We start from the raw sequence: 14,507 nt of genomic DNA on the forward strand, positions 1-14,507 counted from the left end.
TAGAGTAGGCAACCCCCCTCTTTTTAAAAAGATAAATATTTGAGCTTCCAGCAATGTGATAATCTGAGCTTCTGTGAGTGGGTTATCTTAAAAATACTTACATAGATGAGTTCAAAAGACCATGATCACCAGTACTCAAAACAAAAGTGGAGATAAAAATGATAAGAGTAAAGAGGAATTAAGCAAGCCCACAGTCGTTGGGGGCTGGGTTTCTAATGGTCAAATAGTGACTCGGGGGCACGTGAGCTGAAGTTAGGACTGAATGTCCTGCATTAATTCTGAGCCACATCCCACTGCCCGGGTTTAAGGAACTGGGAACATTCCACGCACTGTTCCTGAGCGAAGCCGGGAAGCGGCTCCTTGTCCAGAGTTTGGGACGGAGGAAAAGTCATCCATGAGGATGCTGGTTTCCTCTCAGATGTAAACATGAAGGTTTTCTCATAATTCTAGGTACAGGAGACGCTCACAGCATAGATCAGTCAACAGCTGAAGACAAACGTGAATAAAAACCAATAAATTAAATGCGGAAAACAATGACATAAACCTGAGTGTTGACTCCCTAAGAATTGGAAATATTGGAACAATTTGAAATTGACCAAAAACAGACTTCAGATAAACAGATTTCAAAAGAAACAAAAGGTGATGAAGAAAGAACATGAGAAATTAGAAAACGAAGTCCTAGAAATGAATACTTCAATCACTGAAATGAAACAGATACTTGACAGATGAGCTAACAGCCATCAGATGCAGATAAAGGCAGTTTAGTGTTGAGGCTGTATTGGAAGAAACAGTCCAAACAGCGTCAGGAGAGACAGTGATGGAGTGTGTGAGCAAGTGTGGGACGCAGAGCGTAGCGTGTTCATAGCCGGCGGGGATCGGCTTTGTGGCCAGCTGGGGGAGCGTCAGTTGTATTTGTTTCCTAGGTCTGCTTGTTCACCATTGCATCACCGTGACGCTGTGACTTTGTAATAAATCTTGCTGTCTGGTCTGTAGAAACTCCAGCTTTGTTCTTTAAATTTGGCCAGGTTCTTTGCCTCTCCATATGAATTTAAAATCAGCTTACCTATTTTCACAACATATCTGCTGGATGACCATAATTATATATACTATATAAATAGATTTGGGAGGATTGACATCTTTATAATTTGAGTCTTCCCATTCCTCTATTATTTAATCATTCTATGGTATCTTTTAGCAATTTTTAAGAGTTTTCTTGGTATCAATAGCTTGAAGTGAAGCGAAGAGAAGTCGCTCAGTTGTGTCCGACTCTTTGCGACCCCATGGACTGTAGCCCACCAGGCTCCTCAGTCCATGGGATTTTCCAGGCATGAATACTGGAGTGGGTTGCCATTTCCTTCTCCAGGGGATCTTCCCGACCCAGGGATAGAACTCAGGTCTCCCGCATTGTAGGCAGACGCTTTACCATCCAAGCTACCGGGGAAGCCCTTATTCCTATGTATTTGATATTTTTTTAGAGAATTGTATATGGTATTGATTTTAATTTTACTCTCCAATAGCTTTTTAATTCTTAATGTGAGTACATACACCATATTGAGTTTATAACCAGTGACTTTGGTAAATTCTCTTTTTAATTTTGATAATTTGGTTCCTAGGTGTGCAATCATGCCATCTGTGAATGACAGGATTGCTTTTTTCTCTTTCCATTATACTATTTACGTATTTGTTTTTTGCCTATTGAATTGGCTAGGATCTTCTCTATAATATAATTAGAAGTGGCTGTGGTGAACATCCAGATATTTTATTCTCATCTCAGGAAGAAAACTTTCAATAATTTTCCACTACCTGTGATATTAGCAATAGCCTCTTTTTAATAAATAAGTTTTATTAGAAGGATAATCCCTAGTATTGTTAAGTAAAATTAAGTAAAAAAAAAAATTAAAAAAAAAAGGATGACCCCTTCTAGGTTTCATTTGCTGAGAATGATTTTTTTTAATCATGAAGGGATGTTGATAAAATGCATTTTCTGCATACAATATCTCTTATTTATTCTATCAGTTTGGTAGAAATAAAGCTATTAAAGACAATATTGGGGCAATTGAGGAAATTTGAACATGGACTGTGTATTAGAACACAGATTTCTTCATTTTGGTAATAGAATTATGTTTATGCATAAGAATAGCCTTTAGGACATATATGCTAAAGTTTCTAAAATATACTTTTAAGTTCTGCAAAAAATAGTATCTATCTCTCTACTAAGAACATAAAACTATACACATTTGTACCTATCTATATACGAATATGGTAAAATGCTAATAGTTGGTGAATTCAGGTAGAGGGTATATGAGATATTATTTTATTATAAGTTTGGAATTTTTCAAATAAAATTTTAGGACAAATAAGGAGGAGTCAAATATTATAATAAATTTGATATTGAACTTTTACCTTTCTCAGAGGCTGTCCTTTTCCATCTCAATGTAATATTTACAAAACCATTTATATATTAAGCCCAGAGGAAATCTCGATAAATGTCAAAAGTGAATTCAAATAGACGTCATTCTCTTTCCGTATGAAATGAACTGTAAGAATTGATCTCAAATGGTTAACTAAAATGAATCAATTTTGGATTAAAGTTTAGATGAATAGTCATTCAAAAATTAAATAATTTGAAATTCACATTATATTTAGACATGAAAATCATATAAAATTACACAAGTTCTGGACAAACCAGAAAAATCAGAAAAAATTCACATTTTAAATGTTTCAGTTTATTGTTAAGAAAGAAAAAACAATGAACTAAAGAAAATGTCCTGGGAAAGTAACCATGAATAGCCCGTTTGCTTTTGTCATTTTCATTGCTGTTTTCCTAGTCATTTCCTTGATGCAATTTCTTTAGTATTTCCTCTAAGAATGAGCACATTGTGTTTCAAATTTCTGCTTTACAAACAATGAGGAGCAAGAATACTGGTTAAAAATTAGTTAGAAATAAAAGGCCAAAGTAGAGATAAAAATGTTCTGAAGTTTGGTGTTGAAAGATACATAAACGTGTAGTAGCACCTGCCCTTTGGCACACCCAAACTCTCAATAACGGAAAGGAAAAGAAGCATGAAGATCATCAGGTTCGATCAAATGTTTAATAAAACAGTCTTGATGATTAGTTTTTCATCAGATTGTTTTCTGATAGGTTGAGGCAGAAGAAATAGTGGGCTACCAAAACAAAAACAGATTATTAAAAAAAAACAATCGTGGTATATGTGTAATTTTGTTCTATATTTTCCAAGTCTTTTAAAAAATGTGTTATCATATTTTCATAATTATAAAAAATTAAAAAAACACTAACACACAAAACGGATGAGTCCTCAGGGAGGAGACACCGACCAACCCAAACTGCATAAACTGTATTCTTGATTAGAAAGTGAGCTGGGGCATGGGGTTAGTGGAAGCAAGCACCCCAGGTCAGGGGAGCAAATGTCAAGCCACAGTGCTGTGCATTCCTGCCAGAGAAGAGCCTCTCCTGCAGGGAATCAATTATAAGCCCTACGGTGTGCGTTTATACACAGTGCTGTGAAATGCAGAGAGCAAATGGTCAAGGAGGGGCCTTGAGTTAGAATGAATTTGCAAATGAAAATGCACAAGCGGTAGTGACTCAGAAAGAGGATGGTCTGAGAGGAAAGCAACCTAAAGAAAGAAGAAAGATTAGATGTGTCTTCAAGAGGGGCTATAATTGTCACTTTGAGGGCTTTAATGAAGCATCACCGACCTGCACAAGTTGCATATATTGAGATAATACAGTTTGGTTTAGGCTCTAACACATTCCTTTACCCTTGAAACCATCACTGCAATGCCTTTGTGCTCCTTTGTAATCTCTTTTCTGTTGTTCCCCCCACTCCCCTCCAACTCTGTTCAATCACTGGTTACTCGCTTTTTCTCTGTAGATTAGTTTTCATTTTCTAGAATTTCATACAAATGGAATCACACCCATTGACTGATTTTTTAATCTGATGTAACGACATGAGATTAAGCCACGCGACTGCTTGCAACAGCAGCTTGTTTCTTTTCAGTGCTGCGTAATGTTCCATGGTTACCTGTCCACCAGCTGATGGACCTTTGGGCTACTCCCAATTTTGGCGTGCTAGGAACAACACCGCTAGGGACACTTGGGATACAAATACTTCTTCCTCTTCCTCCCCGCCTTCTCCTCCTCCTCTCCCCCCTGCTCCCTCCCTCCTCTGTAAATACAGGGGTGCTGTGGAATGGCTGGGTCACATGGTAGGGACGTACTTAACTTTTAAAGAAGCCATCAGACTGTACTCCAGTGGCTTCCTGTGTTTGCATTCCGGCCATCAGAGAAGATTTCCGGTGGCTCTACATGGCCACCAACACTTGGTAGGGTCAGTGCAGTCATTCCAGTAGATGGGAAAGGATACCACACTATCGTTCTAACTTGTATTTTCACGAATGCAGAAAGCCTGGTCCTATGCCTGCTTATCAGCCCCCAGCAACAGGGGAGGACAGAACCCCTGAGAGCTATGGCACAGGAGAATTCATACCCCCTTGCAGACCTTAGCAATCATGAGAAACTCAGGCGTGGGGAGAGGTCCTGGAAAAAGCCCCCACCATGGTGCTGGTCCGCCTGTGGCCGTCAGGGGTTCTGTGCGCCCCTGCTGCTCCACGCTGGGACTGTGCGACCCATCAAGAACTCCAGCTGAGTACTTCCTACCAGCTTGAATGCCTTCCAGTGCACGTCCCACATACACACATGCTCATGTCCTGCATTTCATTGGACATACCTGCCTTTCTTTAGATTTGGGTGAGTAAATTGTCCCATCATCAGCTTTTTGATGAGGTTTTAACAGTTGTGATCTTGCCAAATTATCTTTTTTTTAGGAAAAGGTGCATTCTTCCCATCTTTTTACGTCCTGATCAGAAGCCAGAAGGCAATAAATATCGTCTGAATGAACTTGCATGTGAAACGAGGTGAGGACGGAAGATGTCTTAAAATGATCAGCCAGCTTGGTCACTGACTCATGTCCAATTCTGTGCTGCACGCCAGGCCTCCCTGTCCATCACCAACTCCCGGAGTTCACCCAAACTCAGGTCCATCAAATCAGTGATGCCATCCAACCATCTCATCCTCTGTCGTCCCCTTCTCCTCCTGCCTTCAATCTTTCCCAGCATCAGGGTCTTTTCCAAGGAGTCAGTTCTTCGCATCAGGTGGCCAAAGTGTTGGAGTTTTAGCCTCAGTATCAGTCCTTCCAATGAACATTCAGGACCGATTTCCTTTAGAACTGATTGGTTTGCTCTCCTTGCAGTCTAAGGAACTGTCAAGAATCTTCTCCAACACCACAGTTCAAAAGCATCAATTCGTTGACACTCAGCTCTCTTTATAGTCCAACTCTCATGTCCATATATGACGACTGGAAAAACCATAGCTTTGACTAGACGGACCTTTGTTGGCAAAGTAATGTCTCTGCTTTTTAATATGCTGTCTAGGTTTGTCATAGCTTTTCTTCCAAGAAGCAATCGTCTTTTAATTTCATGGCTGCATTCACCATCTGCAGTGATTTTGGAGTCCCCCAAAATAAAGTCTGTTACTGTTTCCACTGTTTCCACATCTATTTGCCATGAAGTGATGGGACCAGATACCATGATCTTAGTTTTCTGAATGTTGAGTTTTAACCCAACTTTTTCTCTCTCCTCTTTCACCTTCATCAAGAGGCTCTTTAGTCCCTCTTCCCTTTCTGCCAGAAGGGTGGTGTCATCTGCATATCTGAGGTTATTGATATTTCTCCCGGCAATCTTGATTCCAGCTTATACTTCATCCAGTCCAATATCTCATGATGTACTCTGCATAGAAGTTAAATAAGCAGGGTGACAATATATAGCCTTGACATACTCCTTTCCCAATTTGGAACAAGTCTGTTGTTCCATGTCCAGTTCTAACTGTTGCTTCTTGACGTGCATATAGATTTCTCAAGAGGCAGGTGAGGTGGTCTGGTATTCCCATCTCTTGAAGAATTTTCCGCAGTTTGTTGTGATCCACACAGTCCAAGGCTTTGGTGTAGTCAATAAAGCAGAAATAGATGTTTTCCTGGAACTCTCTTGGTTTCTTGATGATCCAATGGGTGTTGGCAATTTGATCTCTGGTTCCTCTTATTTCAATACAAATTTTACTTCCCAAAGTTACAAATACATTAGAAAAAAGCATCACTTAAGTAGGAGTCAAAATGCTTCAAACATCCAAACATTAGAATTTTTATAAAAGGCCTCTTTTTCAAACAATAATCACTGATTTTATAAAATTCTATGGCAATAATTGAGGCAGGTATATTTCTCAGTGGCAGTATCTGGTGATGGCATAATCCACCCACATGAAAATGACTCTCAGGGATGTTAAATTAATGCAATCGATTAGTCTGAGAAAGTGCTGCTTTCTTGCCAGTGATGCGAAGACTTAAAAACTATTACAATATTGCCTTGTAATTATGTGCACATGGTAATTTTCTTAATTATTTTCTTCTGTTTTTTATTGAAGTACAGTTGATTTACAATGTTTCAGGTATGCAGCAAAGTGAGTCAGGTATATATGTATGTATGCACACACACACACACACACACACACACACACGCGCACACACAGTGTTCAGATTCTGCGCCATTATGGGTTATTATAAGATGTTGAATACAGTCCCCTGTGCTTTACAGTAGGTCCTCGTTTATTTATTTTATGTGGTATGTACTGGTTAATCCCAAATTTCTAATTTATACCTCTACCACCCCCTTTCCCTTTTGGTGAACATACATTTATTTTCTGTTTGTGACTCTATTTCTGTTTTTTAAGTAAGTCCATTTGTATAATTCTTTCTACATTGCTCATGTAAATGATAGCATGTGATGCTTGTCTTTCTTCGCCTGCCTTTTCCGTTTGTATGATAATCTGCGGGTCCATCCGTGTTGCTGCAAATGACGTCATTTCATTCTGTTTAAAGGTGTGTAATCCCTCTTCTTTATCCAGTCGTCTGCTGATGGACATTTAGGCTGCTTCCATGTCTCAGCTATTGTAAATGGTGCTGCTGTGAACACTGGGGTTCATGTGTCTTTTCAAATTAGAGTTTTCGTCTTCTGGATGTGTGCCCAGGAGTGGGGTTGCTGGATCGCATGGTAACTTTACTTTCAGTTTTTAAGGAACCTTCCTGCTGTTCCCCACAGGGCTGCACCAGAATACGTTCCCACCGACAGTGGGAATTTCTTCTTCTCCACACCCTCTCCAGCATTTGTTATTTGTAGAATTTTTAATGATGGTTGTTTCAACTCGTGTGAGGTGATTGATTATCTCATTGTAGTTTGGATCTGCATTTTTCTAATAATTAACAATGTTAAGCATTTTTCTTCTTTTTAATTTTTTATTTTTTTTATAGTTTTTTATTTTTTAATTTTAAAATCTTTAATTCTTACATGTGTTCCCAAACATGAACCCCCCTCCCACCTCCCTCCCCATAACATCTCTGTGGGTCATCCATTAAGCATTTTTCATGGGCCTGTTGGCCACCTGTATGACTTCTCTGGAGAAATTTTTATTTATATCTTCTGCACATTTTTTGATTGGTTTCAATTTGGTTCAAATTGACTGAATAAACCATTTGTATATTTTGGAAATCCCTTGCTGGTGGTGTCTTTTGCAAATATTTTTCCCCCATTCTAAAGGCTGTCTTTTCATTTTGTCTATGGTTTCCTTTGCTATCCAAAAGCTTATAAGTATGCTTAGGTTTTATTTATTTTTGTTTCCATTACTCTAGGAGATGGATCCAAAAAATATTGCTGTGATTTATGTCAAAAAGTGTTCTGCCTATTTCCCCCTGGGAGTTTTACAGTATCTGGTCTTACATTAAATGGTCTTTAATCCACTTTGAGTTTATTTTTGTATATGATGTTAGACTATATTCTAATTTCATTCTTTTACATGTAGCTGTCCAGCTTCCTCAGCACCATTTAGTGAAGAGACTGTCTTTGCCTCATTGTATATTCTTGCCTCCTTTGTTGTAGGTTAATTGAGCATAAGCGCAGGGGTCTTCTGGTTTTTAGAGACAAGCTTTAGATACAGTTTAATACAGAACAGCTTTTGTTGTTCAGTCATCCAGTCACGTCCGACTGTGACGCCGTGGACTGCAGCCCGGCAGGCTTCCCTGTCCGTCACTGTCTCCCGGAGTTTGCTCAAACTCATGTCCATTGAGTGGATGATGTCATCCAACCATCTTATCCTCGGTTGCCCTCTTCTCCTCCTGCCCTTAGTCTTTCCCAGCATCAGGGTTGATATTATGAGTAAATGTGGGTTACAGGGCTCATAAGAAATATATAAATGGAAGTACTATTTAAACTCTAAAACCCTGTACAAACGTAAGAGTTCAGGATGATGACAACTGCCTAAAACATAGTGGCTTTTTAGTTAGAAAGTTAATAACTTCTTCGTAAAATACTAGGAAAGCTGACCGAAGTCTGTTTCAGATTCCGAGTAAAACACCATCACGGGAAGACTTCTTAGAACTTCCACTGACAGTTGCATAACACATAGAGAAATTTTAGGAACGATATCTTCCTTCTGAGAAGATTACTTTCCTTCGTTGAACTGTGCATGCCTCTCTGTTAGGTTTCAGCACAGTTTCTTATCGTCGGCAGGCTTGGGGCCCAGCATGTAAACAGTTTATTTTGGCAGAAGGAATTACCGTCGACGGAATACGGGTAGGGTTAACACGGTGTGTCTTTTTGAAGGAGGTAAAGGTCACTGTTGAAACTATGATCTGAATATAGTCTGCCAGCCACTGGAGTTAATTCCTCTGCCTCCTCGGAACCGGCACCTGCTGTTAGGTTCAAGGCACCAGGAGGGCTGCACGTTGCAACCGACCGTATGCGAGCCCATGTCGACTGCTGCGCTAGGCTTATAGAAAATCTTAGCAAATCCAATGCAGGTTTGGGACTCAGCCTCAGTATTTCAGGTGGCTAAAATCATTGAATTAGCCACATGTGAGTATAATGGTTGCTATCATTAGTAATGTTTATGAGACAGCTTTTACACAGTTGCACAATTTTAGGGAAGGTCATTCATAGCCCTCCCCCCAAAATAAGAAGGAAGGATCCAGGACAAAGCACCCCATTTGGCTTGCCCTCAGCTGTACCCTGGGCTTCCCTAGTAGCTCAGACGGTAAGACACCCCCCTGCAGTGCAGGAGACCTGGGTTTGATACCTGGTTCAGGAAGATCCCCTGGAGAAGGAAATGGCAACCCACTCCAGCATTCTTTAAAAAAAAACAATTTTTTTAAAATTGAAGGATAATTGCTTTCCAGAATTTTATGGTTTTCTGTCATATATCAACAAGAATCAGCCATAGGTACACCCATGTTCTTGCCTGGAGAATTCCACGGTCAGAGGAGCCTGGGGGGCTCCATGGGGTCACAGAGTCAGACGTGGCTGAGCGACCAACACTTTCACTTGGCTTCTCCAGCTGTACCTGGTTAAAACTGTCACTGAGTTCAATGCTGAAAGGGAAATAACACATGGAGCCTGAGAGGGACTTGGGGGACATTTGTGAGAGACACATTCCTTCTTTGACTCAATATATATTCCTTGAGTGTCTTCTTCATGGTGCAGTGGATCATAGAATCCTTTCCTCCTGTGACTGCTAAGGCCACCCCACCCCTTCTGTTCGGAGCCCCCTTCTCCCTTCCTTGCTGACCCCCTGGGCTGTGTATCATGGTGCCCCTCCCTCCAAATTTGTGAACAGAGTTGGTTATGTGCAGTAGACTCTTCCTAAAGTCTACTCCAGCCCTCAAAGCATAGCTTTTGACTTAGAGGTAGGAAAGGACCCGAAACTTGTATCTGTGAGAACTCCATTTAAGGGGTTTCACTTGGAGATGGACAGCAGACTCTGAGCCCTGCCAGTGTCATTGCAGAAGCTAGCTTCACTCGTCTCTGCAGCCAGATGCTCTTCTGGATTTCCTAGTTACCAGAACTTTCCTCTTGATTTTGTTTTTTAAGCTAGCTTTTTTGAAGAGGTAATTTACTTGTTTTTGGTTGTGCTGGGTCTTTGTTGCTGCGCTGGTCTCTTCTCTGCTGTGGAGCGTAGGCTTCTCAGGCTGTGGCTTCTCTTGGTCCGGAGCAGGGCTTGAGGGCGCGGGCTCCAGTAGTTGGAGGCACACAGGCTTAGTTGCCCCAAGGCAAGGAAATCTTCCTGGACCAGGGATCGAACCTGTGTCCCCTGCATTAGCGGGCAGATTCTTATCCACTGTCCCACCAGTGATGTGCTCCCCTTGATTCTTAATCTGGTTCCTCTTGGGTTTTTGTCTCTTGCAACAAATAGACAGCTGGTAAGTAAATGTATGATGAGTCAGACTCTGTTCTGGATAGATCCTGGAGAAACAGTGGTGACCAGGACCCAGAGCTTGTACTGATGGACCTTCCATTCATAGGTGTGGTGTGTGTGTGTGTGTGAGATGTCCTAGACATTGCTAGGGAGAATGACGGGAAAACATGGTCTACTGATAAAACTCTTCCTTGTTCTGATTCTTCCCTGATTTACTCGGGCTGCTAAATTTGAATCCATGAGATGTTTGCACGACATACATACATTTCTGATGCTTGGTTGATTCAGGCAAGGTCTCATAGGTTTTTTGTAAGTTTGATTATGAACCTCTGTTGGGGAATTCTCATTCTCTGAGTCACTAGAGAGAAATCTGCATGTATGGAATAACGCAGGACTGCGTGACCAGGAATCTGTGGTCAGGAAATACAGTGAGGTGATAGGAGATACAATCACCAAATGTAAAATCAGGATGGAAGTGGTAAATGGCTATAAAGCAGAAACACCTCTTCTGTTTTTCTGTGCTCTTACTACTCAGAGCATCCCCTGTACTCCAAATAAATGTGTATGGACTTCCCTACATCAAGCAATTCTGGGGCACCAGCTGGGGACCCTACAATTTAACTCAGTTTTGACAGTATCTGCCTGGAAATAGCACCAGATCCCAGAGGTAAGGGCTGAATGCCACAGTCTGCCCACTCTCCTCCCTCAACTCCAGATGCCAGTCTTAAATCCATGTTGTCACCTGTGCTTCTGAAAACCACTATAGACTGAAGGTTCCTACATCCCCCTCCTCTGGTTTGATTAACATGCTGGAGTGGCTCACAGGACTCAGGAAACTCCCTAGAGAACCAGGTTATTAAAAAGAATGCAACTCAGGAGCAGGCTGATGCATAAGGCAAGGGATGGGGAGAAGGGCCTGGTGGTTCCAGGTCGCCGGTCTCCTCGCATCTCTAACTGGCCACCAACCTGGAAGCTCTCTGAACTCTGTCCTTGTGAATTTTCATGGAAATTTCATGCGCCAGCCATGGTTGATTAAGTCACTGGTCAGCAGTGGTTAATTGAACCTCCCCCAGAGGGAGGAAGTGGGTTGGGAGACGGAGGGGCTGCAAGTCCAAACCTCTCCTCACCAGGTGGATTCCTTTGGCAAATAGCCTCCATTGTTAGGGGTTTTCTGGAAGTTATTAATACTTTTTTTTTTTTTTTTACAAACTCAGGTGTGTTAAAAAGGGGATTATTATGAATAATGAAAGATACCTGTCAGGAAATGTTGAGGGTTTTAAGCTCTGTGGCAGAAACGAGATTGAAGACCAAATATACGCATTTCTCCTTATAAACAAAAATATTTCAATGGTAAATTGGATTCTGATGGAAAACATTAATGGGATTTATGAGAAAAGAATAAAAACATTAGAAAGTTGAAAGAAAAGAGGACAGAGAGAAAAATCATGTTTGGCGAGTTCAATCTAAATTATAATCAGAATCCCAAAAGAAAAAGTAGAGCAGATAGTCTTAGAAATAAGAGAGATTGACCTGGAACACGCGGTGCTGCTGCTGCTGCTGCTGAGTCGCTTCAGTCGTGTCCAACTCTGTGCGACCCCATAGACGGCAGCCCACCATGCTCCCCCGGCCCTGGGACTCTCCAGGCAAGAACACTGGAGTGGGCTGCCATTTCCTTCTCCAATGCACGAAAGTGAAAAGTGAAAGCGAAGTCGCTCAGTCGTGTCCTACTCTTAGTGACCCCGTGGACTGCGGCCCACCAGACTCCCTCGTCCCTGGGATTTTCCAGGCAAGAACACTGTAGTGGGCTGCCATTTCCTTCTCCAGTGCATGAAAGTGAAAAGTGAAAGTGAAGTCACTCAGTCGTGTCCGACTCTATGAGACCCCATGGACTGCAGCCCACCAGGCTCCTCTGCCCATGGGATTTGCCAGGCAAGAGTGCTGGAGTGGGGTGCCATTGCCTTCTCTGGAAACACATGCTAATCTACTAATAAAAATGCTCACCATGTGTCCAGCAAAATTGAGATGTTTGAACCAAAACTGTGAACCGTGTTTCCTAAAGTGTGTCCCACAGGACGATACTTTCATCTGACGCTTGGTGACCTGAAACTAATAGACCACCAGATATTTCTTCAGCAAAGATGAGCTTGATGAGAATTGGAATTCAGGGTCTGCAACCAAGGCAAGGCCCACACAGGAAGGGAAGGGGACCACATCCCTCTTTCCTAGAGAAAAAAAGGAAATGAGGAGGGATGTGGGAAACAGAGAGTCCATGGCTTTTCATGGGCTGAATCCTCGCCGGAAAGAAGAGGCGTCTCCTTGCTCTTGTTGGGCTTGGCCAATGCTGTCGGGCGTGAGGGCTTCCCCTGCTGGTCTCCCAACTCTGTTTAACTGAGATTTCCTTTCATTAACTTTTTTATGTGCTCATTTGGAAAATGGTTTCATGGCCTGAAAAGTGTGGGAGATTTTGCACAATATAATGGCTTCTGAAAGACTCACATTGTATATTTGCTAATTAAATGAAGTAATCAGAAAAAACAAGTAGAAGGCCAATTTATTTGAACCCAGGATGTCTCTAGTTTATGACCACTTTTGGGTGAGGATAATACTTTGAACATGTGTTCTAATTATGTTGCACAGAACTTATTTTAGTGAAACAATGCCTCAGACATTTCCTGGTTACACTGGTAACTTTCCACATATCTATCTCTACCATCTCTCTCATCACCATCTTCATTTCTATCTCCCATCTATGTCTTCTTTGCAAGCATTCAGGAAGGGTTTTTTTTTTTTTTTTTTGAACAGCATGAATTCAAACATGTTTATTGACAAAAAGTTGAATAAAGTGAAAGTTTTTAATAAATATGCAAAGGCTCAGAATGTGTGCCCCTACATACTTGTTCTGAAAAGTTTATGCCGCGTTGTGCTTCGGATTCACAAGGATTTAATTGTCGAGCTTATTCAAGAGAGAGGGAAGGTTATAGATGCAGCGACAGTAAGACCTGAAACAAACTCAGAGTCGGGTCTAAACTATCCTTGCAATTATAGCTATAAAATAATGCAAAAATTAGAAAGTAAATACTACTTGTTAAATGATAGTTTCAGTCAGTTCAGTTCAGTTCAGTCGCTCAGTCATGTCTGACTCTTTTGCGACCCCATGAATTGCAGCACGCCAGGCCTCCCTGTCCATCATCAACTCCTGGAGTTCACTCAGACTCACATCCATCGAGTCGGTGATCCCATCCAGCCATCTCATCCTCTATCGTCCCCTTCTCCTCCTGCCCCCAATCCCTCCCAGCATCAGAGTCTTTTCCAATGAGTCAACTCTTCACATGAGGTGGCCAAAGTATTGGAGTTTCAGCTTTAGCATCAGTCCTTTCAAGGAACACCCAGGACTGATCTCCTTTAGGATGGACTGGATGGATCTCCTTGCAGTCCAAGGGACTCTCAAGAGTCTTCTCCAACACCACAGTTCAAAAGCATCAATTCTTCAGTGCTCGGCTTTCTTCACAGTCAAACTCTCACATCCGTACATGACTACTGGAAAAACCATAGCCTTGACTAGATGGACCTTTGTTGGCAAAGTAATGTCTCTGCTTTTGAATATGCTATCTAGGTTGGTCATAACCCTCCTTCCAAGGAGTAAGCATTTTTTAATTTCGTGGCTGCAGTCACCATCTGCAGTGACTTTGGAGCCCCCCAAAATAAAGTCTGACACTGTTTCCACTGTTTCTCCATCTATTTGCCATGAAGTGATGGGACTGGATGCCATGATCTTTGTTTTCTGAATGTTGAGCTTTAAGCCAACTTTTTCAGTCTCCTCTTTCACTTTCATCAAGAGGCTTTTTAGTTCCTCTTCACTTTCTGCCATAAGGGTGGTGTCATCTGCATATCTGAGGTTATTGATATTTCTCCTGGCAATCTTGATTCCAGCTTGTGTTTCTTCCAGTCCAGCGTTTCTCATGATGTACTCTGCATAGAAGTTAAATAAGCAGGGTGACAATATACAGCCTTGATGTACTCCTTTTCCTATTTGGAACCAGTCTGTTGTTCCATGTCCAGTTCTAACTGTTGCTTCCTGACCTGCATACAGATTTCTCAAGAGGCAGGTCAGGTGGTCTGGTATTCCCATCTCTCTCATAACTTTCCACAGTTTATTGTGATCCACACAGTCAAAGGCTTTGGCATAGTCAAGAAA

The sequence above is a fragment of the Budorcas taxicolor genome, chromosome 22 (genome assembly GCF_023091745.1).
Source record: "Budorcas taxicolor isolate Tak-1 chromosome 22, Takin1.1, whole genome shotgun sequence".
NCBI classification, from domain to species: domain Eukaryota; kingdom Metazoa; phylum Chordata; class Mammalia; order Artiodactyla; family Bovidae; genus Budorcas; species Budorcas taxicolor.